The sequence below is a fragment of the Marmota monax genome, unplaced genomic scaffold (genome assembly GCF_021218885.2).
Source record: "Marmota monax isolate L192 unplaced genomic scaffold, Marmota_monax_Labrador192_F-V1.1 WCK01_AAM20220418_F8-fsc00119, whole genome shotgun sequence".
Taxonomy (NCBI): domain Eukaryota; kingdom Metazoa; phylum Chordata; class Mammalia; order Rodentia; family Sciuridae; genus Marmota; species Marmota monax.
Genome location: NW_026694771.1, coordinates 3,473,580 through 3,499,831, shown reverse-complemented (window position 1 = coordinate 3,499,831; position 26,252 = coordinate 3,473,580). Strand labels below are relative to the sequence as shown.

Genomic DNA, 26,252 nt, shown 5'->3' with positions numbered 1-26,252 from the left:
CTTTTTATTTCATTTTAGAAAGAGGAGGAGGGAGAAAAAAAGAGACAGATAAACAGAGAAGTATGCAAATATAGTTCCCAACTATACACTGTGCTTATCTCTAGGCTGTGAGATTTTGAAGGAATTTTCCTTTGTTCTTATGCATACTATCATTGTAACAATTTCAAGGAAAACTAAATGTATAGCTTTTGGAATTAAAATTTAGAACTTTTACTTTTAGGGGAAAAAGAGCTTTAGGTAGAATTCCAATATGATTTTCAAAGTCTTTCATAATTAGTAGCTCTCTTAAAGGGTGCTATTATTGCCTGATAAGTTTTTTTGGGTGGGTAGCATTACTGCCTCATTTAAGTTTCCTTCAAGTTTGACAATCTGATGTGCTGTATAGTAGTTCTTACTCTACAGGATTTTAAAATATAAAAGTTCAATTACTGGAAATAGCCTAAATATTTATAGGACATAGGTCAATTCTAGGAATTTTATATGACAGAATACTATTCAGAGATTACCAAGATATTTACAAAGAATTTATAATTATACCAGGAAGTATTTATTATACAATATTGAGTTAAAAATAGGACACAATCTTATATACAAAATGTTATGTTAATATCTAGAGAAGAGACTAGAGTTATCTAAAAATTTGTTAATAAGTTTCTATGTGGTGGAATTGTGGATGTTTTTGGCTTACTCTATACTTTCTTAATATTTTACAATAAGTATGAATTATAGAATCATGAAAGAAGTAAATATTAAAAAAAATACAGCTGCTTCACTCAACAGCTGCCAAATTTTACCCCAGATGTATTAGTTTTGAGTCAAATGGTCCTAATGTCATTTCATAAGGGGAATCTAATAGACTGGAATGTGCTTAAATAAAGGAAAACTGTAACTGCCACCACCTCTTTATAAGCTACCATTTTATAATACTCAGAATAAAGTGGACTACAGGATCTGTTGTCTATGGGAAATTAGGAATTTCCACCACCTTTAGGTTCTCTTTACATCTTCCTTACATTGCCAGCAGCTGGGACTTAATTAATCCTTAGTAGTATAGGTCTGGAAGCTGTTTGTGGAAGCTGATGGTATAGATCACCTTTAGGGATAGAGGCTAATCTATTTATTTCAAATGGGAGTTCCCTTGAATAACAAGGATGTGCTGCTATCTGAGTTCTTTCTAATTAGTTTTCTTTCCCTTCTTCTCCACTTTACCTTCCTTCTTCTTCCCTTTCTCTGTAACCCACGTACTCGTACTCTTCCTCTATCCTTCCCTCATTTAAATAACTGACCTTTCTATAAAGTCAGACAACAACTCTTACAATTTAGGGAAAATTCACACTATACCACACTTCAAGTCGATGATCTGATTGTTCCTAAATGATCATATTTGTGCAAAATGATAATGAAAGAAATCAAAATAGTCACTCATATGTGTATGATGCATATTAGAGGCTTGGTTGGCAATAAGGCAAAGAAAAGTCTTTTTGGGGAAAAGCAACACAGTGACAGGCAATGAAGAGATAAGATGGGGACAGAGGGGGAAGGAGCTGGCGAAAGAAAGGAATAACACAAGTGTCCTTGTTTTTTTTTTTTTTTGTCAAAGTTTATCTAACCAACTGTTCCTGGCCTTTTGGACCAAATGGTAGCCTTCAAACCATCCCAGACTGCGAGCTACTTGAAGCAGCAATGGTATTTTATTCCTTTCAGTATTTTTTTGTACCAAACACAGAAACAATGCTCAACAGGTGCTTGAAGAATTTAACTGACCCCTTATACGCTCTGCTTTCCCCTTCTATATTAGTCTCAGCTAGAACAAAAACAAACAAACAAAAACCACCACCAGCAGCAGTTACACCTGTAATGCTGTTTCACAAACATTAGGTGAAACTCTATCATAATTTGAACTCAAATACCCATTTCTTCTGATTTTCCACATTGGAAATGCTGGACATATGGGTATCAGTGTTAAGCTACCGGACTCACTTGAGCCTTTCACACTGCCAAAGAAAGAGAATTCTACTGTTTCTTTGATCAACTTGCTGCTCCAGTTGTGCTCAGAGCTATTTTAAACCACTATTTTCATCAGATCTTCCCCTCCCCACTTATTCTTGGCAAGACCTTGCACTTTAGGAGTCATCACATGAAAAATATCATCACCTGCTAGTACCAAACTTACATGTGGACCAGCATCTGCCTCTATTCTTTAATTTTTCTTCCTTGTAAGGATGGAAGAGGTGCCCATTTTTCTATGCCTCCATTTATACTTATGATGCCATCTTTCTAGCTTTATAAGGAATCACCCACTACCAATCATCCTGTCTTCCTCTCTCTTGTGTACATTGAATCTCTCTTCCTCTATTGAATTCTTCCCACAAGTGAACTAAAGAGTCAAAAGTTCCCATTTTTCCTCAGACTTTCTTTTGACCTCACTTCCCCTCTCAAGACACTATGTAGCTCATTTTCCTTTTCTTCACAGGAAAACTTCTAAATTGGTCCATGTGTGCTGCTCTATTTTTTCACTTCTCACTCTCTCATCAATCCATTATAAACAAGTTACTGCTTCTACCACTTCAACAAAAACAGCTTTGGCTAACCTCAACAATAATTTACAAATTAATATGTTCAATGGACATTTTCTAGACTTAGTTGAAGAAAGCAGAGCACTTTACACTGCTGACCTCTCAGAGCACTTGACACTGCTGACCCCCAAATGCTCTCTTGTCTTGGTTCGTATGCCTTTGTTTCCTACTTTTCCTGTGACCATTTCAGCTAAAATACTCCTTATTTTGAGGGTACTTTACAGATTTCATTTTTATCTAGCAGATGATTAGATATTGAGAGTTCTTCAAGCCTCAGTTTGGGTTTTCTTCTCAATCACACCTTGTCCCTTGGCAGTGCCATCCATGCCAATAGATTAATTTACCACTACATGTTAACTACTCTGAACTTAATTTCCAGCCTTTATTTTATTTCTGAATTCCAGTTGTGTATATTGTAAATCTATTTCAGTATGCTCACTTATATCTATCAAAAGCACCTAATACTCAACATCTCAAGAATGGAACCTACAATCTTCCCCTCCACTCTAGTCCTCTTTTGATATTTTATATGACTATGGATGTCACCATCTCCACAAGGTTTTGTAAGCTTAAAACTGGGGTCAGAGTTGCCCTTCTCTCTCCTTCATCTACCAGAAACAACCCACAAGAAAGTTGTGCATATTTTACTTTTGAATTATCTCTCAGTTCCACTTATTCTTCTTCTATTTCCTTTGTCATGTTCCTAGTCTGACTCCTGTGTGGTCATGATAGCTTCCATACTGGTCTTCCCATATTCACTTTTTTTAAAAAATTATAGATAGACAAAATACCTTTATTTTATTTATTTATTCTTTTATGTGGTGCTGAGGATGGAACCCAGTGCCTCACACATGCTAGGAGAGCACTTTACTATTGAGCCATGACCCCAGCCCGCATACCCACTATTGATCTTTCCAAATCATTCACCACAATGAAGCTTGCTAGATCTATTTCTGTCTATGGCATTTGATTTCAGATATGTAGATTAATATGTGACTATAAGAGACAATACAAAGAGATCTGTTATTCCTTTTAACTACTGTTTTCTAGTGGTAACATCTCACTTAACTACAGTACAATATCACAAAAAGGAGAGTGACTTTTGTATAATTCTTTTACCTTATTCAAATTTCAACAGTTTTATATTCGTGCGCATACGTGTGTGTGTGTGTGTGTATAAAACTCTGTGCAATTTTATTACAGGTATAGATTCATGTGAACACCACCAAGTCAAACTACAGAAAAGTTGTTGTAAGGATCTGTGGCTCCCCTATTATTGCCAGTCACCCTGACTCCTACCCCAGTCCCCTAACTCTGTCAACCAGAAATCTGTTCTACATTGTTAAAATTTTTCATATCAAGAGTGCTATATATGGCAGTTTACAATTTTGGGATTTTTAAAACTCAGTGTAATACTCTTGTAATTAATCCATGCTGTTGTGTGCCTCAATAGTTCATTCCTGTTAGTGTGGAGAAGAATACCACAATATGGATGTATGGTGGTTTGCTTAACCATTAACCCACTGAAGGTAACTGAGTTGTTTTCAATTTTGAGCTACTACCAATAAAGCTGCTATGAACACTGGTGTACATGCTTTGGCTATGTTTCCACCTCTCTGGAATAAATGCTCAACAGTATTTTGGGGATCAGGACAGGTACTGAGGATTGACCCAGGAGTACTTTACCTCTGAGCTGCATCCCAGGTCCTATTGTGGCTCTTGCCTATAAATATTTATTGCCTATAAATATTTATTGTTTTCAGGTGGTACATGCCTGTAATCCCAGTGACTCAGGAAGTTGAGGCAGGAGGATTGAAAGTTTGAAGCCAACTTCAGCAATTTAGAGAGACCCTAAAAGTATATATTTTTAAAACACTAAATTAATCACTCCCCACTCCTTCATAAGTTTGCTTTCCCATTGTCCTTAGGATAAAGATAAAAATCTTTAACATGGCTACAATGGGGCCAGCATCGAAGATCCTATGTATCTCTTCAACCTCAACTTGGGCTGCTGCTTGATTCCTTCTCTCTCTCCAGCTGTATTCAGGGCCTTCAACCATACTGTTCCCTCTGCCTGGAATCCTCTCCCACTATCTAACCTCATTTCTTCTTTTTTATTTTCAGATGCCAGCTCAAATGTCACTTCCTCAGGGAAACTTCCCCTAAACTTCTAAACTCCATTGGATACCCACCTTCTATTTGTTCTTAGAGCATCTGCTTCTTTTATTTCATAGTGGAAAGCATAGTTTGTGAATTTAAGTTATTTTATGTGACTATTTTATTAATCTCTCTCTTATATTCCCCAGATTGTAAGTTTCAGGAAGAGGTAGACCACGTTTGCTTCTCTCACTATTATCTTTAGCATTCGGTAGATACTCACTTTGTGTTTACTGACATTTGGCCAAGGTTTTTAAAAACAGATAGCCTTGCATTCAAGTTCTATCTCTACTATATATTAAGTGTTCTTGGAAAATTTACTCAAACATGCTAAAATCTCAATTTTCTCATAACTAGGACTATAACAGCAAGAGCATCTGCTTAATAGGACAGTTTTAAAAGTACTTATATTTCAGTATCTAAAGCAAGGCAAGCATTCAGAAATATTATGTCCTATTATTATTAGTTTAAGAACACATACAGCCAGGTGAAGTTGTGCAAACCTGTAATCCTAGCAACGTGGGAAGGGGAGACAGAAGAATTTTAAGTTCAATGTCACCCTCAGAAACTTAGTGAGACCCCATCTCAAAAAAAAAAAAAAAAATTGAAGGCTACAAATGTAGCTCAGTGATTAAGCACCCCTGGATTCAATCCCTGGTACCTCCAAAAAAAAAAAAAAAAAAAAGAATATAAGTGTTTATATTTTTCTTTCTAATATTATCTTTATTTTTTTCCTGTTCTTTTAGGTTCTGACTCTAGAAACTTTGAGACTCTTTAAAGGAGCCCTTAGTAGAGATCATGGATAAATACTATGACCACCCTAGGAGCATCCCCTTAGATAGACGAGAGTTTTGTTTGGCCTCGTGGCTCAGGTTCCCACTTTGATCTCAGTAATTCCTCCACTTATTTCCAGGTAGAGATATCTGTGTTGGTAAGAATGCATCTTTTTCATTCTTTGTGTCCAGAAGGAAGATTTTTAAACACTACTTGCCTCTTGCTTCATTTCTTATACTTTCCCATGGAGATGAATTATCCTGTTTGTAAGGCATCCATTGATCCATATTTCTCAATTAGACAGAACTGATTTGTCAAAACTCCTAAGTGCAGGAGTTTATACTTTGTCTTCTTCCTTTTCTCTGCAGACTAGTGGAAGTTAGTGACCTCAAAAAGTGTTGCACCTATGCTGATACAAATTTTCCTTGGGAGGGGTTTTCTAAAGATTAGAGTGAAGGGAAGGGTGTCCATGAGTGCATTTTTCTTGTAGCGCTAAGCCACACTCTTCAACCAGCATTTACAAAATATTTGGTTTACTTTCTATGAATTATTTTGTCTTATTTTCCAATGGGTTCATAACTTGGGTGGGGAAGAAGTGTGCTAGTTATGAAACCCTTCAAAGATCCCAGCACTTAGGGGCATACTTTTACTTGGAATATGATCCTCTAACTGGATGACCCTCTGTCTTTCATACCTTCTAGCCATTTATCAAGACCCAGATGAATCACAATTTACATGAAATTTTCTAGACCTCAAGATTCTTTCAAGGATGAAATCCTATAGCATTTCCTAGACTACATCATTCCTTTTGGAATTTAGTCATTTATTGTCTTATATGCATAAAACACTCAATACTGTAACTTGACTAAGTTTTAAGTTCCTTTAGAGCATGGAAGGGAAATATCCTATATTTTGTGTTTTAACTCTCCACTAAGCATGCTTAATAATATCTTCCAGGATAAATGTGGTTGAGGTTGGTCTACTGACAGGCTGTGATTTGATGGCCCATCTTATAATTGATATGGGTTGGTAGCTGGATGGTTCCTGAAGGGGCTGTGGCCATGGCCAGAGAACACTGTGATTGTGTCCCTGAGGTGTTTATCGGTGGAAGTGTGGGTATACACATAGGTAGTTGAGCTTGTTACTATCTTGTGCTGGGATTTCACCTTAGTAATATACTCCTCCTCTTTCTCTTATGAAAGATATCTCGAACCCATGGTTGGATAGTTTGGAAGACTAAGAGAAATGCAAAAAGACAGAGATAAAGTTCCTGGCTCGCTGGTCTGCAGAGTAGTTAGATTCTCTGAATTAGTTAAAATAATTTTTTTTTTTAAATTAGCCACTACTGTCATAGGGGGGAAAAACAAACAAAGAGGAAGGGTCCTGAAAATGATGTCTGAGCAATGAAAGACAGTGAATATTTTAAAGATCACTGAATTTAATTTATTCAACCTAAATGCATAAAAGTACAGGTGGGGACATTATTTATGCAGGTATATGCAAATCACTTTATAAAATAGGCAAAGCCCTTCTGCTTTTTATAAGTTGCCAAGGTGGTTCCTGATATTTTAAAAGCTATGCACCTTTAATGTAATTTCCTAAGAGCTGGAATCCCTTGTAGGAATCACAGTCATTGTCAGAGCAAGTTTATTTTTCCCCCCTCTCCTCCAGGACATTTACAAGGCTCTCATAACCATCACAAAAGACTGGTTTCCACAGAGATGTGACTGGAAAAATCCCCTGGAAATTGCTGAGGAGCAAGTCACAGTGTTCAAAGCGGAGAACATAGGCTTTGAAAACATGAACCCATCTGACCTCCTGAATTTAGTACAGTGAATTCCTGAGCTCTGAAACATGGGGCCCGGCTGTGCATGCCATATTGGTGCTATAAGACTGGCAGTAGGTTGGCTGTGCCATGGTCTATTTCAAACTCCTTCACAGTGCCCAGTGTTGCATGTTCCCAGATGACATTTGGTTGGCAGAAGCTGGGCCTCCAAAGCTGGCAGTCTGGAACGCAGCCCACTGTGTTTTGACAAACACATAATTGACCATCTGATCACCAGCCTACGTTCTACACTCAGGTCACTGGGGGACCTGGGCTTTCAATAGGTCCCTGCTCCTCATCTTGTTCATCTTCTCAAACCTTTCTCTAGAAAGCAATATAGAGAAGACTTAAACACACCCACACAGATCCTCCCATTTGCAAAAAAGAACATGGTATGTGAAACATAAGCTGTTGAAAATTTCCTTTAAATTGTCCTGGCAGCCCAAAGTGAACAAGAGAAAAGCACACTTATGGTGAACTCTAATTCAGAGAGAAGAAATGAATATACTGAATTGTTTCAACACCCGGCTGTGCATAAGTTGCAATTCAGTTCAATGGCTTGGAAATGCTGCTTAGAAAAAGGCAGCAATGGGAAAATGATAGGAAATTGGGACATTGATTGACTTTAGGGAGACATTATTAAGAAATGATTTCATTTTTAGGCGAACAAAAGCAGGACACTGTCAATGTCATTTTCTTTTCTGCTCCCTTTCTTCTTGCCCATGACTGTTGTGGGCAGGAGATACACACCCCTGGGGACCAGTAGGCAACAGCTCAGTGTAGGGGCAGATTCAAATCGAGTTCTCCAGTGAAACTCCCATAAGGATATGTTTTGGTCTGAAATTTGTTGGCCCCACACAACAGCCTTTCTCCTAAAAGTCAAGGATTATGAAGTAGGCCAAAGTATGCTGGAGTTATGCAAATGTCAGTATTCCTGTTTGGGTTTGGATATGAGATGTCGCCTGAAAAGCGCCATGTTCAGCAATGCAGGAACATTCAAGAGGTGAAATGATTATATTATGTGAATAGTAACCTCACCAGTGGATTAATCTATTTGATGGATTAATAATTTGAATGGATTACTTACGGTAACTTCAGGAAGGTTAGATTAAGTAGAATGCTGTGGGTATACATTTGAGGATTATATTTTGCCCCCGACTCCTATCTCTCTTTCTTTCTATTTACTGGTTTCCATAAGCTGAGCAGCTTTCCTCTACCATGTCCTTTCACCGTGATGTTCTGCCTTATCTCAGGCTCTAAGCAATGATATAAGCTGACCATGAACTTAACCTCTAAAATCACGAGCCTAAATAAACTTTTCCTTTTATAAGTTGTTCTTGTCAGATATTTTGGTCATAGTGACAAAAAGCTGACTAACCCAACTCCCCAGTAGACTTTCCTCTCCACTTGACCCCATTGCACAGTTCAGGCTATTGTTTTCACCTTGATCTAGTTTCTCTATTCTCAATCAGCCATCTCTATCACTGGAGTGTTCTTTATAAAACACAAAGTTGGTTAAATTATTTAAGATCTCCCTAAGTCTGCAGGAGCAAGTCCAGACTCCTCTGCAGGACCTACAACAGATCTGTGATTTGCCTCCTGCCTACTTTCCATCCCTGTCTTTCATGTTCTTCTTTTAGTCACCATGCTTTAGCCGCACCAAACTGCTCAGCCCTCTGAATATGGCTGCCTGATGTCTCCTGACTTCATAAATGTTATTGCTTTTTTATTGATTATGAGCCTTTTTTCTTTCCCCACCTTTTTTTAATCCACCTTATAAACTGTTCTTAATTTTTTAACTTTAAGAACCAGCTTGGGTGCCTTTTCAAATATAGTTGAGCATTCTTTTCTCATTCTTCTCTATACATCTTGTACCTGTATTCATTCCAGTGCCCACCATGAGGCAATCTTTATTTACTTATTTATATTCCCTATCAGACTGTGAGATTCTTAAGAAAAGGGAGCATTTCATATTTATCTTGGAGTTCTCAGAACTGAGCCTAGTAAATGTTTGTTGACTGAAAACTAAATAAAGAGTTATAAGTAATAATTAATCAAAACTAAGGTAAGCAGAAGTATTAGCTTTTATAAGCATGGTAGGAGACTATTAGCAATCTAATGAAGGCAGAAGATCCCAGCAGTACTGCACTTTCTGATGGTTATCACAGGGGCTAATGATTGGCTGTGGTGAGAGTAAGAGGGAGGGAGGGGCGCTGTGATGGAGGGATGTCTTTTTAACAGAGAATGTCACTAAGACAGTAAATTATCACGTTTTCAACGAGTAGTTTTCAGTACTGAAAGGTATTGTCCTGAGAATATATTTGAGTTCGATTGTAAAGAGGCCTAACTTACAAGAACTGGATCTCCCAAATAGGACAAGTGTGTGCCACCTGCTTCAAGGCACCATGGCTGGTTATGGAAGGATCCTTTTTGTTTCTACTAAAGAGTAATGGAACGGAAAACTCTTGGGGGAAAGTCTGGAAGCTATTCAATTCCTATTGAAATCTGGGTCAAATCCAGATTGGGGCACTGGATTAAACACAGTGCAAAGAGAGAAGGTCAAATAGGCTGGATTCTGCACCTGTCCAGAGGAGGCCATTGAAAAGGCACTTGAAGCTAGATGGAGTGAGGAGATAATGTTCTGATCTGTTCCCAAGGAACTTTTCCTTTCCTTTTGACAGGCCTCTGAGGCACCATTCTTAGGGACATCAGCTGTGTCTGTGGGGTACTTGAGGACAGCAGAACTGTCATAGGGCCTGTCACCCTGCTGATACAAAGGCAGCCTCAGGATTTGGAACAAGCCTAAACAAGCAGAAAACCTGGCTTAGGGGTGGGACAAGGTCATGGGCACATGAGTGGACTATTAGCTCACTATGAGTCTTTTCCCTCACCTTATCTTTGGTTAAAAAATAGGATCTCTTTAGAAGCTGCTTGATTGATGGTTGATGTAGCATAGAGTCAGTTTCATATTTTCCTATGAGCCAGAGACAGCCTTTCAATTACGTTTTTATCTCAAAGGTCTCCCCTTTGATTTCTAATAGGTGACACAGGTTTCCTATACTGCTTATGTCTGAGCATTCCCCTCAAGCACTGACGTCATAATAGCTGAGCCGTGCAGGCAGGAGTGCATGGTGCTGACTCATCCTGGTGATGTGGGATTAATGCCTTGTCTAACACAGAGCTATTATGTGAACTGTTTTTACACAAAAGAACTGTAACAAAAATGGTTTGCCAGTCAGAAGACTAGAAATATGCAGTGCTAGGTAACTGAGGGGAAGGATGTGAAGACATAAAGTGGTAACCATGAACAGGCACATCGACATCCTCCAAAGCATCAACAGACATACACTATCAATACTGAGAACAGGGAATAACCAGACTTGTCAGGGGCAGAAAGGACCCACCCCTGTTGTATAAATGCATTACACATAGCACCAGTCTTTGCAGAGTTTAATCAATCTCCTTTCTCTGTCAAATAAATGTCACATTTGACTTTAGCCTTAGCCTTCTTGGAAGGATTTTGTCCCCCTATATATATTTGCCACTAGCTTCTAGGAATGTTAGTGAAAGGCACACACAAGCAAAAGAGCCCTGGAAACCGCCTTTCTGTGCAGATGATTACAACACAATAAATAACTTAGGTCAGCGAAGTAAGATATAATGTTATAAATAAGGGACATTGTGCACCAGAGAGTGAGAAGCAGTCAGAAGGATCATGATTATTTATCACAATAGGTGACTGTCACTCCCTGCCAGATTTCTTGGGTGGTGTCTCTTGTAGTGACTTGATTATTTGGTTTCACTGCCCCCAAATCTCTTTCAAGCAGCTCAAAGTAATATTTATCTAAATCCACTCAGTGCAGCCTGGTTTGGTCTTTAATAAATGTTCTCTTTTTTCATTTGAAATCAAGCTCCCTCTTCCCCACCAACTTCCCATCTTTTCTAAAAAAGAATGCCACCTTCTATAAATCTCATGGAATGTGTGAATCCTTGATTTCTTCCCCCGCCCCAGACTTACATTTTGCAAAAAAAAAAAAAAAAAAAAAAAAATTAGCCTATTTACTTGTCAGTCTTGTATTTCTTAGTGAAAGGATATTATAAATTTAGTCAATAAATGAAAGCTGTGATCTAGAAGTTAAAATTAAAAACTGTTGGATCTACGGAAGGGTGAATAACTAAAGAATAAACAATTGCCATTGATTGACAGCAGAGCAAAAACCCAACTGTTGCTGAAGGCTGGTTGAAGAACATAAGCTATAGTTTAGAAGAGCAGAGAGTTTTGCAAATAGCAGCTGTGGTCAAGTAAAGGGCAGTCTTTACATAAGTATGGTGGCTGGGGCTATGATCTTTTCAACTTTCTCATGAATGGCCACTTACCACTACGGCCAACAGCATCACCTCCAAACAGGAAAGAAGCTAATGCCTACTAAAGAAGCACTAGAAACCATAACAAAGACATCTAGAAAATATGCCAACAAAGTCCAAAATATTCCAAACTTGACGCTTTTTTTTTTTAAGGTAAAAAAAACACTTTTACTTACCTAAGGAGAAGGGGCAGGCAACAGACTGATGGTCAAGGAACTGAAAATTAAAGAAAAAACATGGAATTAAATGCAAATTCAATGACATAAAGAAATCTAAGACGGAATTGTTTTGTCCCAAAGAAAGCCATTTTGTCCCCTATATCCTCAAATGAAGGAGACCCAGCCTCACAGAAATTTTCCAACGGCATGACTACTTTCTATGATGACCAACACAGTACTTCTCAGCACAAGGGATGGCAAGATCTTTCTTTGTCAATTTCATCTTGATCTGTATCATATAGAATTTTCTGGAGCTGTACTATTTTTCAATACAATAGCCATAGCCTTGTCTATTTTGATATAAATTATTTAAAATTTAACAAAAATTTAAACTTTTGGTTATTCAGTTTTACTAGCCACATTCCAAGTACTTAATAGCAACATGGTGGTGAGTGTCTTCCTTACTGAATTGCACAGGCATAGAACATGCCATCATTATAGAATATTCTGTTGGGCAGCACTGATAAGAACAATTTTATTACACAGTGTGTCACAAATTTTAGCTAATTCTGGCAAAGATAAGTTAAATCTGAGGACTTTTGGCTCTTGAAGTATAAATTTAATGTGTTTACTGCCTGAATTACCCTTTAGACAAATTTCATATTTCTATGCATTGTTGAACTTCAGTAACACGGAGAAGCCAACCAAATCAGGCTCAATGCCTCGACTTCCCTTTCTAATACTGTCTCCTCTACTCTGCTGCACCAGTTTAAGAATGTCTCTTTAAAGCATCTCCTCCCACCCCCAACATATCTCTAATGATGAAAAAGTTAAGTTTGGGGGAGAGTTGATCTCAATAGTTCCATATTCTGTGTTTGCAATGTAATGATTCTCCTTTACAATTTTTCAAGCACATGCCAAATAAACTATTAGAGGACTGGTTTGTATTCCATTATTTTGATACCTGCTGTTAAAGAAGGATAAAGCTAAATTAAGAGAATATCCACAGAAATTAATAAACCAAACAAGGATGCTGAGAAAACAAAGGCAAACCTCCCTCACAGGCCCAACTAGAACATATCAAGGACTTAATATATGCTGAATAAATTCTTGTTTCTGACAGGACGATTTTAACCACTTCACAGAAGTCCTCCAGAAATATGCAAACAAACTTCACTAAAGGAGATCTAGTAGAAGGGCCTGATTGAATATCTTTATACTAGGACTAAAGGAGAACACCCACAATTATTCAGAACTCACATTCCAGACAGTTTTCTGGACAAATGCATAACTGCAGATATTTTCCCAAACAAATGGTTCCCAATATGTGGCAGATGGGAAACCTATCCATGTATATGTAGATGTAAAAGGTGGTGGTCCCCTCCTGGGACATGAAGAGTTAAGAAAATCTACAGCCTTGATTATAATGCATGCTAATGCAAGAGAGGTTGGGGGTCTCCCATGCTTTCAAATTGTTCCACAAAATTGATGAGTTTAATGAAAAATTTAAGCAAGATAATTAGATTATGTATGATTTATTGAAAGTATGTACAAATTTGAAATACAAAATAATAACTGACTAGTCTTCAAAGGTCTTAAAGTTCTAAGTTTTGCTACATTCTTTTCTTCCATACAGGCCAAATTCTAGACTATTGCCCTGGTGTATCTTTTTTACCTTTTCCTCTCCCTCCCTCTTTTTCTTCTTTCCTTTCTTTCTTTCTGCTGTGCCCTCCAATTCCCTCCACACACCAACACATACTCTTTGAGCTTTATTTCTTTCTCAACCTCTGGTGAAAATGGGAAAAAAATTAGTGATTTTCTATAAAATGTGTCCAATTACACTTTTCTATTGCATGTTATAACCCCAATTATTCCTCAATAGTACATAGTGCTCTTCTTACACTATACCTAGTGCTTCTGTTCTTATATCTATGGAGGTAACTTTCCTACTTAAATTTAAAGGAGCATTTATTCACAAAATTAGTCAAAACTAAATTTTTGATGTGACCAAAAGAGATCAATGGAAATTTTACCCAGATTGACTAATACATCCGTGGTCTGGAACAAAAAACTATCTTTCTTGATGTCAAATGACACATAGGCTGTCAAAGACAGGAATTGATGACAGAGAGAAAAATCACAGTGTATGTTACCATCTAAGATAAATTAAAGCCAAGTGAAATTGAAGATTTAACTGAATATAATTACTGTCCTTAGATATTAATGCTAAATAATAATACTGATCCTAAGTTTAATACTAAGGCTAAAAATTTAATCTTATAGTTCTTATATAATTCATAAATGCTTATAAATGTCAAAAGACCCTTGCATCTTGATTGAATTACAAACTGCTATGCAATTTTGAGAACATGTATTAATCTACATAGATTTATTTTTGTTCAATTCAAAATGCTATGTTATTGATACATGTCCCTTCTACCTCAGTGATATTCACCTTATATGTTTGTGCATCATTTTTGTCTAAAATGAAAAGAATTATCTATAATCATTTTGCATAAGAATTAAAGCATTTGCATTAAGCAAATTCCAGGTCCAATGTACAAATATGTAGCAAAGAACATAAAACTATAAAGCTCTCCAATTCAGGATACTGAAACAGTGAGTCGGGGTATGAATATAAAGAGGGGCAAGAGGGGTGACATGTACTGAAATCTATTCTTAGTTTCATGATTCCTTAGTGGAAATTATTACCAAGTGTCAATCTCCAAGGAATTAGAAGTGTTATCAATTGTAACTTTAAAGATCAGTCAGTTCTAATTTCAATTTACATAATGTTCAAGGGCAGTGGTTTCCAACATTTGGAGGCGACACAGATTCCTAGAAGAAACTCTCTCTCTAGAAAACTCCTCAAAAAATAGCAAGTTTCAAGGAGCTTTGGGACCCCATGAAGGCTAAGGAAGGATCTCAGGTTACTTATCAGTGGCCTTGGCAGAAAGGAGAGAAAACCCTCCTTAAATCCCACTACCTCTAGGAATTTTAACAACACACGAAAAGCTGAAGCTAGGAGCAAAGAAAACCTATAAAAAATGGATTTCTAAAGGGTGTTTGGCTAGAGATAAGTGGATTCTTTAAAATCTTCCAGACTTGCATCTTCCTAGTCCTTTATAATTTATTTTTAAAAATGTCCATAGAGCCTTACTCTCACTGGGGTAAAAGAATACAGAACAGAAAAATGATAATGCTAAGAAGAGTTACTATTTTGAGGGTATCTTTTATGGTTTGAAGCATCTTGGTGAGTAAAATCTCCATTTTGGATATGGGCATAACTGGGGTAGTGGAGAGCATAAAACAGTTTACACAAAGACACAAAATACTAAGACAGCTGTCTTCCTGGAGGGCTAGTTTTCCTTGTGGGTAACTAATTTAAATTTTATTTGTACATGCATTCATGTATCTACTAACTATTTCTTGGATGCTATAGAAGATATATAACAGAAGTTGTTCTTGTCCACATGGAACTTCCAATTTAGTGAGACAAATGAAAATATGCTAGAGATTGGAAAGCAAAATATGGATGTAGTTTTAGGGTGACACCTGAGATGCCACTGAAATGATTGTGGCAGAGAGTTTCCTGTAATGTCCCAGAAGGGACACCAAGTATTGTATCATTCTAGCTTGAGGATCACATAAGTAGGAGAGTTGGAGAAGCACTAGTAACAGTGCTCATTTCATCCTTACTATAAAAGAAAAAACACTATGACTTCCTATTTATATGAGAGAGAGAGAGAGAGAGAGAGAGAGAGAGAGAGAGATTTGAGAAATTAGGAAACTTATCCTTATCCCAAATCACACAGATTCTGGCGTCTGAGTAAGTGTGTACCATTCCAAAGTCTACATACTTTGACCATTAAAGTATACTACTTCTAGGTGTTTCCCACTTTATGTTTCCCCCTGAAATTTAGGCTCATTCAGGATTCTGCAGGCTGGTTTAAACTTCTCTTTGGAAGCAGACAGGTTTGGTTTGATTTGCATTCTTAATATTTTACAGTGGTAAGGGAAAGCTATTATTATACCCATTTTATGGTGAGGAAGCTGAGCCGCTTGCCAGCTGAGGTATTTGGCTGGGTTAAAAACAGAATTCAGATCCTTGGTCTCTCATTCCTCTTGACTAACCCCAAACCTAGGCAGTATGAGTGTCCAAGGGCTTTTCTGCACATGGAACTCACACTGGATGATAAAGAATGAGATGAACTTTGCCAAGAGAAAACAATAAGAGTGCAATAAAAAAGTAAGTAATCATAACCCATAAAATTGGTTACTTTAAGCATTGTGAATAGAAAAGGGAAAGCTTATTCATCAAATGAATCAGAAAATTAGGATGTGTCACAGCACTGATGACAGAGCTGAGGAATTTAGATGAACTGAAGTTCAACACTTCTACCTGAAGAGGTTAAAAGGTATGACAACAGGACAGAAATGACCCCTTAGACATGCCTTTAATCTTTTCAATTCTTTCTCTTTGACTACTTTCTCTAGAAGTTAGGTGGTTCTTATCTTTGTTTTTTTCTGAGTCAGGAGATAATATTTTAATATTCTAGAAGTATTGTATTAGTTAAATCTTAATGTAGAAGTCATTCTAAACAGTAGAATGAAGATTTTTACCTTACTGATTTTCTTAGTACCTTTCTCACTTCTAGTATTTTCAAAAGCTGAGGTGCTATTGGATTTTTGGATTCATATGTCTTTCAGAATACGTGTCAGCTTCATAGATTCCTGTCAACTGATATTCTGTCTTCACTCTGGATACATGATTTCCTTTATCTGACAGATTCAAGAAATTTTATGCTAGATTTAATGACACTTCATGCACCCTACATTTGGGAGGTTTTAATTCTCTATTTTCTATTCTGCAGAAGGTTTATAAGTTAAAGTCAGAATGAAAGGTTATTCATATGCGCATATAGAGCATTTGCAGTCTCTCACTAGGTCCTTTGGAATCTCCCATGGATCAATCTTTTGTAGTATTTTTATTTCTTTTGGTCAGTCACTGAAGATTATAAGTACTACCTGTAGTCATTCATATCTTGAGGTCTGCTTTTCAAGATCATATTATTTTGGATCCATCTCAAGAATGATACAAAACTCATGAAAATGTTATGATAACAACCCTGAAAGAAGTCTACATTCAAAAGTTTGATGATGAAATTAGATAGTGATCAATAAGAGAGAATATTTTGAAATTAAAATCCAGTTATTAGGTCTGGGACCTTTTCTGAGCCTGAGCCATTACCAAGACACAATTGAATACTCTACCATGCCCACACAAGTCTTCCTGACCTTTCCTGATTCTTACAGTTACAGGTTCTGAGAAACATGAATGAGGTGAAAGCAGTGGGCTGGGAAGAGTGGCAGGGTGAATTTTTTTTTTTTTTTACATGTAGGATGGTTTCTTATAGCTCCACAAGTAGACTCAACTCTTTAGCATTGTAAGTTTTAGGAATACCTTAAAGTCTGCTTCCAAGTAAGTCTTCCCTCCATATCTCAAATTCCTGAAATTGTAGCTCTATAGATTTAACATGGATTGAGGAATTAGGACTTTTGGTCTATAGTAAACTGATGCTTCTAGGGGATCTGAAAAGGTCTAGCACTCTTATCATGTGGTCCAATCAGAGTCACTTGGTCATAATGCTGCTCAGAGCCTATCATTAATGTCAGAGATTCCTTGGTATGTGAACAAGAAAGTAAACAGAGGGGCTTTGGAATAACTTTAGGCATGGAGGAATGAGAAAGAAACTTCCAGATTAGTGTGAACAGAAGGCCATCTTTACTTAAGTGGTTAAAAACCAATAAAAGAGAAAGATTATATAAAGTTATGTATCATAATATATAAGTTAACCAGGTAATTCTACCTAATCATCTGTTAGGTATTAAACCAAAAGGATAACATGGGCAAGGTCTGAGTTTTAGAGACTTGGAAAGAGCTTTCTGTAATATAGACTGGAAAATATTACTTTTGTCCTTGTTACTACCAACTATTAGCTTAAGAGAGTCCAAGACCTTTCACAATCTGGCCCCAACCCATCTCTCCAAGTTTTAAAAATGTTTTCCCTCCACTGTTTCTCTATATCCTGTGATAATCTATTTGCTCCTCCCTGAGCATGCCTAGGTCATGTATGTCTTGGGGCTTTTGTTAACAGTTCACACTTGAATTTTCCAAGCCCAGCATAGTGTGTTAAACACAGCATGACACTCCAATATTTGTTGAATAAATGTCGTCTATTTTAGGAGACAAAGATGATAGAAAAAAGTTGTTAAATCAGTAAATAAATAGCACCAGAGAGAGGTCAAGGAAAAGTTAATTTTAGTGCATTTTAGGAGTGGGGGCAAGATGAGCTTTAAGATTAGGAAAACTGATGCTCTTTATTCTTGGGTCTCGCCAATGCTATGAGTCAGTTACTTTTTTGGGAACAAGTTTAAACCTCAAGGTTAAATGAACACAAATGCTCTGTCCATCAGAATATAATGAAAAAGTTGTGGCTATTTCCATATCGGCACAGTAAAATTCAAATATGCAGTGCCTTTTTCAGAGGCATCATATATGGCCAAACTTTTTAAAACAGTCTACTTTGCTACTTGGGTACAGAAAGAGCTATTGAAAACAAAAGTAAATGTTTAAAAAACTGAAATGATTTGGTTTAGGGAAGTAAAAACTGAGGTGCCTTCTTCATAGTTTTCTGACTATAAGAAAAGTCTTTGCAAAGGGAATAACAATCGGCATTTTTGTCCTACGGTAAAACGATATTAAACTGTACAGTGAAGAATTTAAGACTTAAAGAAGAACATCCTGAATATGCAAGGGGTAAATAATCAAATAGATTGCTAAAAGCAGTTATGAAATTAATTTCTTCATAGCTCTTTAAAAATAGGAAAGTTCTTATCTATTTTGGATGGAATAAATGCAGCTCTGCCTCCAGCCAGGAGGATAAATTCAATAGCCTCTCTAAACTTGCTTTGCTCTATATGATTCTACAAAATCACATATAAAGTTGAGCCTAAAAATCATACAGAATCACAATGCAGTTAAGTTAAATACATTCTAAAGTGAAAATAGGATTAGGCAGTACATATTATAAGTTATTAAATTCAAAAGAGTATATATGATGCTTATATATTGATTCAATTTGCCAAGTGCATATGACACAAATAAAGTTAAAAAATGTACTTAAATCTACTATAGTTTTAGCATAATAATTAGCTAGAGAAAAACATTCTAACAATCCATTCCTTTACATCTAAGAAATGTAACTGAATATTTCATAGACTGGGTATTGAATATGCATATAAACTCAATTTCCAATTAAAGAAAAAGTTAGAAAAAAGTTCCAAACATAATATAAGAACTCACTATTGTTATTCCCAGGACTATCTTCAAAGACATCAGGAGAACCAGTGAACGACTCCTTTAAATGACCAAAATGGGCCCCATATGATTAAGAATACACATCTAAGAAAAGAGACTCAAGGAGAAGTTCCAATAGGGGTGGCCAGTCAGTCACTGGCTTTCTCATCTATTTACCTTGCAGCTTTGGAGCTCAGCAGAAGTGTCCATTACATACAGCTCACAGGGTCAGATGAACAGTTCCAGTGACCTTGTCTGAACCAAATTCATTTAAAGCAGTTTGCCACATTTCTTAAATAGAAGATGAGCCCATTCTATCTATGGCTGGGATTTGGACTGGATCACTGAACTATTGCCCAACTCTTATAAGCAAAGCACTTGCATGTACCAATCAACAGGCAGTCCATAGCAAAGGCTCCAGGAAGGTCAAAATACACACACATGAGAAATTGGCAGTACATTATAGAAGAAAGCTATTTCTAAAGATGGACTTTGGCTACTGAAACCTTTGAGCATTATTCAACCTTTGTTAGGAAAAAAAACAAAGTTTCAGTTCCAATGTAACTTGTAAAGATCCAGTTTTTGGTTTTTTTTTTAAGAGATTGGGAGAGAGAAATGTAGTTTTATTTTGAAACCCATTATTTTCATAAGAACATGAATCAAGCAGACAAACTATGCCAATTTCTTCATAGCTGACTTGTTATGAGAGGTTTTTCTAGTCTTTACTAATGATTTCTTGAGGTTGGTTATTACTGTGATCAGGAGTTGGGTGGATAGAGGTCTAAGACCTTTCAAAAGAAACATTTTGTTCAGTATCACTACAGAAAATAAAGTCAGCATTAAGCTGACTTTGACAACCTAACTAGAATAATGGTTGGTGCATGCAGCCATTGCTTATGCTGTTGAAATGACAGGAATGAACTGAACAGCAAAGGTGTCAAGCTAACCAGCAGCCTGAATTTTAAAAATCTGTGCAACAATAAGCTGATAAGGTAGGTTGCTAGAATTTATAAAGTTTGCCCCGTGCCTCCCTCCTGCCAGCCTTCCTTTTTATTTCCACACCCACATTCCCGTCATCAGGCAGTTGAAAGAAAAGGAACAAATATTACTGGGACTCTTTCTTCCGGGACATTTTCAGCCAGTTCCCTGTCCTCCCCAACCACAATTTGTGCTCAGTTTTCTAAAAATATATTAATTTAATTGTTTTAATACTTCCTCTCAGGGGAATTTGCATTTTCTTAATTGTCTCAATGAGGTTCAAATTTAGTTCCCCCTCCCCCCCCCCCAGGTAATAAGGGAGGTATTTGGTGATTTTTTTTGTGTGTGTGTATGTGTGTGTGTGTTGTGGTGGTGTAGGTTCTGTTCTGAGTCTTCAAATTTACCAGAGTTGTTTATTTTGCTTCCCTACCTCAAGAAGCCAATTTTGCTTATAATCTTTCAAATAAAATTATCTACATAGATATGTATACATTATATATATATGTACATACATACATATTATATATACATATGTGTGTGGGGTATATATATATTTGTTGTTGTTGTTTCTTTTTAGAAATTAAAAAAACATTTGGGAACTTTTGGTCCATACATTCTATGAGGACCTATTCCTAGTAATGTCAGAGTAATTTAGGTAGAAACAAGAAAAAACAAATAGTTTGCACTGAAACTTTATTAACATATTCATCATCAGTGTTTTCCTCACCGCTAATCTCCATCGGTTCCTGGCTCTTTGTTAGCATATTCTCACGGAGACTTTATAATATCTTTCTGCCCTAGAAAAGGTGGCCTGAGAGACTTCCCTCAGTTCCCGTAGTTACCTATTAAGGATCTAGGAAATGAGAATGTTTTCTGTCTGCTCTTTAACCTCCCACTTCATGAAAGGATTAGACTGTAAACAACCTGGTGGGAATCCTTCAGGCCAAACTACAGCCCATCTCAGCAGGCAGAATACCCCTAGCAGTGTGAAGCACAGTGATGAAAACATAAAGGATTCAGCCATAGCTTCAGAAAGAAATTATATTCCAAGATGAGAACTAGAAAATAAGCCACATTAAAAGAAACTGAGAAGATATAATTTTTAAAAGTGTTGTCAGAGGTAAATTTCAAAAAGTACCTGTTTTCCTAGGGCTTTCCCAAACCATGGATTCATTTCTAGTATCTGACAGTGGCCTGCCCATTTGTCTCTGACCAATGAAGCCCAAAGTACTCCTTGCACAAAAGGGTTCCTTTCCTTTCTTGTCTCCAATTTGTGCCCAGAGTGTGAGGGTTCATAGCTATCTTTTGATTTTGTACATGCGCACTTGCATGTTTCCTCCTGTATGATTTGTTCCTAAGGAAGTGACCCACCTACAACTCCACAGAGTTAATTAACTCCATACTGAGCATTCTTTTTTTTCTCATTTTGCATAACTACTCAATGCTTTAAACAACCCAGTAGCAGGGGCTGGGGATGTGGCTCAAGCAGTAGCACGCTTGCCTGGCATGCGTGCTGCCCGGGTTCGATCCTCAGCACCACATACAAACAAAGATGTTGTGTCTGCCGAAAAACTAAAAATAAATAAATAAATATTTAAAAAACAAACAAAAAAACCAACCCAGTAGCAGTGTGATTATACGATTTTTCCCTCTCAGCGAGGAAAGCATGGTGTTGGGAGGAAAGGAAATATATCTGCCCTAATTCAGAACAGCAGTGTGACCCTAAAACATTGTCAAATAGCATATTATCCAAGCGTGCCAAGAGTCAAAATCCTTGAATGAAATCCTTTCATGTCATTTACTCAGCTTATTGCAATGTCTATTTTAAGTAACAAATAGCACATAATAAATACTGAGGTAATGAAGTTTGATCTATATTCAGAACATTTTTAAAAATTTCCATTTTATTGGAGGAAAAAAAATTAGAAAGAGCCATAGTCTCCTTCCCTATCTTGAACAACTTCAAGAGAAGTGCGGAGAATGACATTACTCATTTTTTTTTTCTTTCGCCATTTCAAGGAATGGAACTCATGTTTTTCTGGATTTATTTTTTTGCTAAAGTGAATGCCTTGAAAACTCTATGATCACTGTTTTCCAACTTTTCAAAAAAGAAGAAAAAGAGTGAACATGATGATGGTGGGTGATTTAATGGAATCAGCTTGTCAGTGTGATGAAACTGAAAAAGATTTTACAGAATGTCGAATATGTGCACATGCTAAAAAAAAATAACTTTAACATAATGTATATAGTGTAGAGTGGTTTTTGTCATGGGAAAGAAGGGGATATCATTAATTTAGATGGTAAATGTAAGTTTCTGCTAAAAATCTCCTTGGATAAATCAGAAATGCATTCTGGCCAAACACCGTCAGGCAAGTTCTAGGCCTATGTCTTGGCAGAAGCTTTTGAAAGAGTCATCAGATTTTTAGTTTGTCATCTCTATAAATGACAAAAAAAATTCTAGGCTATTCCCCTTGGTCCTATTAGTATATGATTTCAGAGTTTTAAAGATTTAGACAAAAAGAGATGAGAAAAGACCTCTTCTGAATATCCCATCTTTGACAAACAATCAGATCTCTTCTATCCTCAAAATTATCTGTGCTTAGTCAAAGAGTGAAAATTAACTGTCTGCCTGGTGCAGACAACATATGTTATGGAGATGAATTCGGAAAAACAGAAACCACAAAGAATGAAAACAGATCCTATGTTGTATCATGGGGTAATGGTTTTTCACACTTTGAATAGTGACCTGTTGATGATTTATGAAATCAATTTCATGGATTGCAACTTTATTTAAAAAAAACTGATGAGCACAGAAAAATTAAAAATAAAAAAGGATATATGCTAAATTGGTTTACTTTGGTAGGACTTGGTCAGAGAATGTACATGTCTTGAGTGAACTTTCAACCTTTATTTTCTGCAAAGTGACTTGAGTACACAATATTAAGGGCCCAGGGATTCTATTATTGGACAATTACAAAGAAAATCTACCTAATATATAATTTTTTTTTGAAATGTCTAAATACAGTATTTTAGAACTGAAGACCTTATGAAAATTCTAAAACTCACTTGCTTTCTTCATTCTCTTAAGTATGGCTTGCTAAATGGAAGTGTCAGGTGGGCAAAACTGGCTCAATAGGCACAAAAAGAAGGTCCAGAAAGGCACAGTTTGTTTACTGGTACAATGGTCAGAAATTTCACATTTGACACATATCCTAACTCAAGTTCTTACATCTGTGCCTCCAGCCTTAGGCTAAAATGCCCTTATCTGGTCATTCTGCAATAACAGGGTTACTGTGACTTCAAAGACCCTCCCGCCCTTTAGAATTGTTCAGGCTCTCTGATGCTTGGGATTCCAAAGCCCATACCTTTCTGTCTTCATCTTCCATTGCTTTCTTGCAAACTTGTTTCAATTGACAATAAAATTTAGTTACCTATGGGGGTGGACAGGATTGGCAATGTGAATAAGGATTAAAAAAAGGAATACATTATAAAAATTAGTGACTTTATGCTTTTCTTATTTTCAAGTCTATCTTAACTGAGCCTAATAACATTTTGGAAGTTACCATTGAGAATTGGTTTAGGTGAGGGAGAATATGAAAAGTATTTTCCAGAGGAGCCATGTATTCATTCATTAGTTCAACAGATAATTTTTCAGAGCCTGTTATTGATTAGTCTGCCAATCAGATTCTACTTCTACCTTCAAGGCCATTTTTTGTCTCCATAAAAGTAGTTCACCTCAGATGAGTTATCACAAGTACAACCTGCCCCAGAAAACTCCTATTTCTCTTACTTATTTGCTCTTTTTCAATTACCCTGTGAAAACCTCTCACGAATGACTTGACCTTTCATGGCCTAAATTATCAATAGAGCTAATCTGACATAGATAATAAACCTCTTCCCCACTCTCAAATACTATAAAGGTCTACCTAGAATATTTAAATTTTTTGAAATGGGTTTTTATAAATGAATCTGAAACTCCATTTTGTTGTTGTTGTTGTATTTTCTCTTTGAATAAGCAGGTTTTAGCTCTGAGAAGAACATCTCAAGTTATAGGCAAAGTAAATATCATCGGTCTCCCTGACACAATATACCGTTCTCTATGACAGAACAATTTCAGCATTTAACAGAGGATCCTAATCTTTCTCAAGTAATTTTTTTTTTTTTGTACCAGGGATTGAACCCAGTGTCACCTAACCATCATTCCTAGCCCTTTTAATATTTTATTTAGAGACAGATTCTCACTAAGTTGCTAAAGTTGAACTCAGGATGCTCTTGCCTTAGCGTCCAAAGCCGCTGGGATTACAGGAATATGCCACTGGTTCTACTCAAATAATCTTAATCTCAGACAGCAGATACTAAAGTAAGTACATGTCCTCAGTCCCTATGTTCCTTTATAAGGAGGTAACCCCTCCATTATAGTTTAGTATTTTCTGAGCCTAGCCACCTTAGGTAAACATCAGTGAACATGATATAAAGAACACTAACTTTTTCTCAACTTGTTAAACTTGTTTTTCTTCTCACATACCTTATCAACAAAAATAGGAGAATTAATGTATGTAGAGAGCAGCAAATGTTCTCTTTTATTTCTTTTCAGATGTTTTCATCTTATATAAACAGTGGTGATGAAATTATAAATATCATTATTCCACCTCCATGTTAATACTCTTATTATCTTGCATAAACAAATACGTACATGACACCAATCAATCCCTTTTTTAAAAATGTAGTTTTCATATTTCTAAACAGTGGAGGAAGAATTTAATGAATTCAACATGCAGTTTACCTGTTTATGTTTTGTATATTAATAAAGTAAAACCAAATTATTGCTTAAGTTCTTTCAAACTTGCCTCAGCCATTAACACTCTCCATGCCAGCATGGGGTAAGGGGTGGGCAGAACTAAAGACAATGGGTCCAAGTGCCCTAGATCTATGAGTAAGGGGCTAGGCAAGCTGGAGAGAATTCTAAGATTATAGGGAGGAGCTTTCAACCTGCTGGGCAGGTAGGAGATTATTACTGGTAGTGAAAGGAAAAAATATATATATATGTGTATATATACATACATATATATGAGACTTGGAATATATATATATACATATAATACATATAATATATATATTATATGTATTCATGACTTGGAATATATGTGTGTATATATCTACACTTTTTTAGTAGAACAAATTGCTAGGAAAAAGGAGAGATTATTTGAGGGCATTAGGTAAAATAAATATGAAAACCAAACCTAAAAGTGTTCTGAGGGGACTAGACAAAAGGGAAATCATTACTTTTCCCACTTCCTTATTGGTTTCCCTTGTTTCCTACTGTATTTTCTCTTTCCATTTTCCATCTCTTCAAGCTCTTCCCCTATTATTCAGGTTCTTCTTCTACCTTTTTATAACAAGAAGCATTTAGGAATAATTTTAGAAGACAGACCAGAAAAACAAAGAATTTAGAGAAGACTATGATAATACACTGCACACACACACACACACACACACACTACCTATATTTGATTGATGAAGAAGAAGAAACTGGGACTTGAGATTTAAAAAATTCATGGTATGTCTGGTCATATTAATCTCTAGACCAGCTGGGGTTTAGCATTGCTGGAAAGAGCTATAATAGGATCAGGAGTAGGGGGAAAAGCAGAAAAAATGGAATTCTACAAGGATTTATATTTGCAAAGAAAAAAGGACTTCTTTAGAATTGCTTATTGAAATTCCCCCAAAGCTATTTTTTGAACTTATATATAGACAGCACCAAGGGAAGGAGCTTAGGAATTCTCACAGGGTTTAGAAAAACTATAAACCCTGCATATTATGTTCATCTCAGTCCACTCAAGCAAGTAAAGGATAACTAGAGCATGGTATCTCACAGTGAATAACATGGTTGGTTACTTTGCTAGGCTGACATATGGAGACAGGACCCATAGGAACAGAGTTCTCCTCATGAATGTCATAGAGAGACACTCAGGTTCATCTGAATGCATAGGGCATTGGAGATTAGCTGTACAGGGTCATCTGTGAAGCACCTAAAAATATTCTCTAACCAAGCACCAACT

At 36.5% G+C, this 26,252-nt stretch overlaps 1 protein-coding gene across 43 annotated transcripts in view; it reads right to left on the bottom strand.

Annotated features, from left to right (window-relative positions):
• The window catches only part of Zbtb20 (zinc finger and BTB domain containing 20), a 795,965-nt gene that overhangs the window by 171,783 nt on the left and 597,930 nt on the right, over nucleotides 1-26,252 (bottom strand). For 37 of the 43 annotated variants that reach the window (XR_009225021.1, XR_009225019.1, XM_058572861.1 and 34 more), the window contains one exon: nucleotides 11,874-11,913. The gene's annotated coding sequence lies outside the window, so the exon portion shown is untranslated. Of the gene's footprint in view, nucleotides 1-11,873; nucleotides 11,914-19,392; nucleotides 19,711-23,558; nucleotides 23,625-26,252 lie in introns of those variants that run through there. The other 6 variants (XM_058572835.1, XM_058572841.1, XM_058572851.1 and 3 more) reach the window with 2 other exon arrangements.